Source organism: Adiantum capillus-veneris, chromosome 26, assembly GCF_014529385.1.
Source record: "Adiantum capillus-veneris isolate H3 chromosome 26, ASM1452938v2, whole genome shotgun sequence".
NCBI classification, from domain to species: Eukaryota; Viridiplantae; Streptophyta; class Polypodiopsida; order Polypodiales; family Pteridaceae; genus Adiantum; species Adiantum capillus-veneris.
Window position 1 is genome coordinate 5,397,699 of NC_140956.1, and position 5,739 is coordinate 5,403,437.

The window sequence follows — 5,739 nt, forward strand, 5'->3', positions numbered from 1 at the left end:
AACTAATTCCGCTCAAATGATATCATGCGGTACAGAAGCCTTGGCTCTAATCAGCCGAGAAATCATAGATTCTAGGGGCTTCTCCATACGCCTCCAACCATCCTGGCCTACAGAAGGTCCCCAAACCTACACCCCATATAACAAGTAGAGGCAACCACAATATCAAAGAGCCATAACTTTGTCCTAGGTTCCTGGAACTGAACCTGCGAACACATCCTCTCCATTCCTCCCAGAGCCGTGCCAGCTCTAGTTAGTCTAGTCTCTGCTGCTCTTCTCAAAGAAAATCTCGGCCCAGTAAAGACTACCCCCAGGTAAGTGTATGCATCTGTATACTCCACAATCCCTGACCATATTTGAAAGTAGGTATTGATCTCTTGACCCATTGCGGTGTGGTGTTAAACACCATAACCTTGGTTTTACCTAGGTTTACACACAATCCACTATCCTCTGCAAAACTGCGTAGTGCATCCAAATGTCGTTCCATACCTTTTGGTGAGTCAGATATCACACAATATCATCAGCATATAGCAACAATGGGATCCACGTCCCTGCCAGCTGGGCACCCTTGTCACCCTCTCTGTCAATGTAATTAGACACCTCATCAACATACATACCAAATAAAGTAGGAGACAATGGGCAGCCCTGTTTCACTCCAATAGTAGAGTGAACTAAATCAGATACCCCTTCCGGAGTGCGTACATGTCCCATCACTGATCTGTACAAAGCCATAATCCCCCAAATCACCTCTATGGGCACCCCCATCTCCTGTAGTCTACGCATCAATCGAGCTCTTGGTACCATGTCAAATGCTTTGCGAAAATCCACAAAGCTACAATAGATCCGTCTCCCATGTGCTCTGCCCTCCTCAATGATGGCCCTGAGTGTTAGAATATAATCAAGAGTGGAGAAACCCCTCCTGAAGCCGGCCTGACCCTTTGCTCGTACACCCTCGCCCTCTGCCCAAGTACTCAAGTGTTGCTCTAGGATAGATGCATACAACCTCTCTTGAAGCCGGCCTGAGGGTTGAATTGAGAGCGGAAAGAGGAGAGTCTTTGTGTGGGTGGAAACTGTTGCAGAGTGCGCTTAATGTGTAGTGCTACCTCCTTTAATACCTAGCACTGGGTTTTTGCCTACCAGATGGCGCCACACACACACACACACACACACACACACACACACACACACAGAGAGAGAGAGAGAGAGAGAGAGAGAGAGAGAGAGAGAGAGAGAGAGAGAGAGAGAGAGAGAGAGAGAGAGAGAGAGAGAGAGAGAGAGAGAGAGAGAGAGAGAGAGAGAGAGAGAGAGAGAGAGAGAGAGATTTGAATTGAGAGCAGAAAGAGGAGTCGTTGCGTGGGTGGAAACTGTTGCAGAGAGTGCTTAATGTGTAGCGCTACCTCCTTTAATGCCTAGCGTTGGGTTTTGCCTACCAGATGGCACGACACGCGCGCGCGCGCGCACACACACACACACACACACACACACACACACACACAGAGAGAGAGAGAGAGAGAGAGAGAGAGAGAGAGAGAGAGAGAGAGAGAGAGAGAGAGAGAGAGAGAGAGAGAGAGAGAGAGAGAGAATTTGCTCGTAAAACTGTCAGCGTTGGAGTTTTCTAAATCTCACGCTGGGAGTTCCTTTTTTAATGCTTTATTAACTCTGGCCTAGTTCAAAGTGGCCTATTACTTATTTTTAAAGGTTTTAAACCTTTCACTTAAAAATAGGCTCTAAAACCCAGTTTCTGGCCAATCTGGAGCTTTTATAACTCGGCCGATTTCGTGACTCTCCGAACTGAGTCTGTCGGCTGTTGCTGGATCGTATTTCCATTGTGTCCGGCCGGCCACTTCGTGGTCATCCACCGCAGTAACTATTAAGTTATAGCTTTTCTGAGCGAATTGGGGACACCATCTTATTCATGTAATTGTGTTGAACTATTCTACATTGCGTCCGGCTCTTGCTCTACTTATCATACTATCCGGACACGAATAAATTTCCAGATGGTGCATTGCATCGGAAAATTTACTCGTTCATAAGTGGTACTAATAAATTCATGTACTTATTTTGTGTGTACAAAAAGTGTTTTCATAGATCTGTAGCCGTAGCTAAAATATTTCATCCCTCTAGCTTTTAACAGTTGTTTCCAATTGCAAGGCTTCATGATACTTATGCAAGATGTCTGAGAAATCTTGCAATTGTGATTCCGTCATCCACTGAGCCTCAGACATCTTGCAATTTTGATTCCATCATCCACTGAGCATCTAGAGGGGACTTATTCTTAGACTTTACTAAGTACTTATGATGAGTTCTTCTAGACTTTAGTTGGCGCTCCTGATGGTGTATAATTTTTTATGGAAGTATTTCTTCAGTTTCATCCACTCCAGGGGGATCTTGTCACGTGCGCTCTTCACTTGCGCCATGTGTGTTAGGGAATAAAGGCCTAAGTGCCTTGTACTTATTAACTTATAAGTTAAAAGACTTATAAGTGAGGGGGCCCAAGTGTGAACGGCCCCCTAGTCACTTACTCATATACTCAAAGGTCAAGCCCAAATTGGGACAATCGTGACTTTCCCAGATTTCTACGAGCTCTCTCTCTCTCTCTCTCTCTCACGTATATTTCTGCGTGTGCTTCTTCAACGCCTCTCTCCTCTTCTCCTTCACTCTCATTGCATAGGACAGCAGTGGGCTCTCTCTCCTGCTCCCCCACACATGGTATCAGAGCTTTAGGGTTTCCAAGAGAGCCATCTTCGCAACACAGATCAGAATTCTGTTCTTGCTCGCTGCGGGAAGGATATTCAACCGTTTTCGATCAACTCTGTCGCGAAGGGATCCTCTCACCGTGTAGAATCGACCTCCGGTGACAGTTTCCCCAAAATTAGGGTTTCAAAAACTAGCGAACAGCAGCCTATTTCTGCTGAAATTGACCAATTTCGGGGTCAATTTGATGCAATTTCATTAGGGCAAGTCTCACAGGTCAATCTTACAGGTGTTTCCACCAACGAGGTTCTGAAAATTCAGCAAAACAGGTGTTTACAGGTCTGATTTTTGCCCTAAAACAGGGAATTTCAGCAAGCAAATGATGTATACACCTTGTGGAAACCTTTGGTAAGGGTTTGGCAGTGAATGTACGCCGTTTTGGGGTGATTTCGCGTGAAATTTGCTCGCTGTTTTTCTGTAACAGCAAGCTGTTTTTTTTGCCCGATTGCGCACATTTGGGCGTGTTTAGGTCGGCAAAACAGGGTTTCAGTGTTTGCAATCACTCAGAATGGCTTCTAGCAGTGAAAGTGGCAATTTGTTGCACATTCGCAAGCTTGAAGGTGCCCATAACTTTGCTATATGGAAGAAGCAATGTTATAATGTGATGTTGCAGAAGAAACAGGCGAAACCTATTAAGTTACAGGGTGTGAAACCGGTTGATATGGAGGTTGAAGAATGGGAAGAAGTGGACGAGTTGGCTCGCTCCACGATCATGCTTTCGGTGTCTGATAATTTACTCTTCAATGTAGAGAATGAGCAGACAGCATGGGGCATGTGGAAGCGTTTAGACGAGTTGTATGCACAGCAGAGTGCTGCCAGTAAAGTGTATTGGCTTAAGAAGCTTATGGATCTCCGCATGAAGGAGGGCACGCACATGTCAGTGCACCTCAATGAATTCAATTCTATTTTCAGCCAACTGACAGAGCTGAAATTCACGATTGATGAGGAGTTCAAAGCTACTTTTCTGCTATGCACATTGCCCGAGAGTTGGGATGTATTCCGGACAGCTCTTAGTAACTCAAGTGCGTCACTTAAGTATGCAGATGTAGAGAGTTCTCTCTTGATGGAAGAGATGAACAGGAAGAACACCACAGGTGGGTCTTCTAATGCATTGCACTTGAGAGGCAGGTCTCAACAGAGGGAGAAATCTGATAGTAAGGACAGGGCACGCAGCAAATCTCGTAGGAAAGATGTTGTGTGTCATCATTGTGGAAAGAAAGGGCATTATAAACGAGAATGCTATGAGTGGAAGAAAGAGAAGAACAAGGGTGCTGAAACTGATGTAAAGGACAAGGGAAATGCCAAGAAGAGCACTGTGTTGATTGAGGAAATCAATGTTGCTAGTAGTTGTGACAGTGACAGCAGCACTGATGTACTCAATGCCTCTTCTGTGGATGCACATACCCTTGCTATGGGTTCTGATGTGGACATGCATACTTGGATTCTTGATTCAGGTGCCTCCTTCCATGTAACACCTCATAGGGATTGGTTTACACAGTACTCAGGTGAGGTGCAGGGCACTGTTTATTTGGGAGACAACTATGCATGTGACATTGCAGGTATTGGCAGTGTCCAGTTTTCCTTTGCTGATGGTATGACTTTTGTTTTGCACAAAGTGCGCCATGTGCCACAACTCAAGAAGAGTTTGATTAGTACAGGGCAGCTAGATGATGCAGGCTATCACACCACTTTTGGTGATAGCAAGTGGAAAATTTGTAAAGGGGCCCGGATTGTAGCCAAGGGTTGTAAATCGGACACTTTGTATCCTTTGCATGTATCTAGTGTGCGTGACCATGTTGTCGCCGTAACCGAGCAGCCAAGTGTTTCTTTGTGGCATGGCCGGTTGGGACACATGAGTAAAAGAGGAATGGAAACTCTGTCTCGTTGTGGTTATTTGCCGTGTTTGAGGTATGCTGATTTTTCTCATTGTGAGCACTGTATTTATGGTAAGCACAGTCAAACACCGCACAAAAGGTCTCTTTCTTTGAAGTCTGACAGGTTAGACTTAGTGCATTCCGATGTATGTGAAATGCCACAGTTGTCCTTAGGGGGAAAGAAATATTTTGTCTTGTTTATCGATGATGCTACACGTAAGGTGTGGGTGTATCCAATACGTGCTAAAAGCGATGTTTTGGATACTTTCAAGAAGTTTCTTGCGTTTGTTGAGAATCAAACTGACAAGAAGCTTAGGTCTTTGCGCTCAGACAATGGGGGGGAGTATGTATCAAAAGCATTTATTGACTTTTGTGCTACTAAAGGTATTAAAAGAGAGCTCACGGCTCCTTTTAATCCCTCTCAGAATGGAGTTGCAGAGAGGTTGAACCGGACTATCCAAGAGAAAGTTCGAAGTATGCTGTCACATGCTGCATTACCTCATGGTTTTTGGGCAGAAGCTGTGCAAACAGCTATTCACTTGATTAATCGCTCACCTAGCAAGGCTTTGGGTGGAAAGGTGCCTGAGGAGGTGTGGTCTGGCAAGCCACCCTCATATGCACATTTAAGAGTGTTTGGTTGTGAGGCCTATGTTCACATCCGGAGTGAACTGCGCACCAAACTAGAACCAAAGTCTCATAAATGCATTTTCCTAGGATATGGTGAGGATGGTGAAATGGGGTATAGATTATGGGATCCCGCATTACGGAAAATCATACGCAGCAATGATGTCATCTTCAATGAGAATTGCATGCACAAACAGCCCACAAAGGTCGAGGAAGTGCGCCGGGTTGTTTTTCGTGAAGATGTTACATATGGACAGCCAAGAAGGCCCAATGTTCAGCAGCCTTTACATGCTGAAAATGGTGCTGAAAATCAGCCATTAGCTGCTGAAAATCAGCCCCAACAAGTTGCCATTGATGCACCACAAATAGGGGAACATGTTGATGCTCCTAGACCGCCCGTTGTTGCGATGCAACCGGCTGAACAGCCTGCTGTTTTTGATGGTTTACAGGCTGAAAATCCACCTGTTATGGATCATTGGGTGCGTAGGTC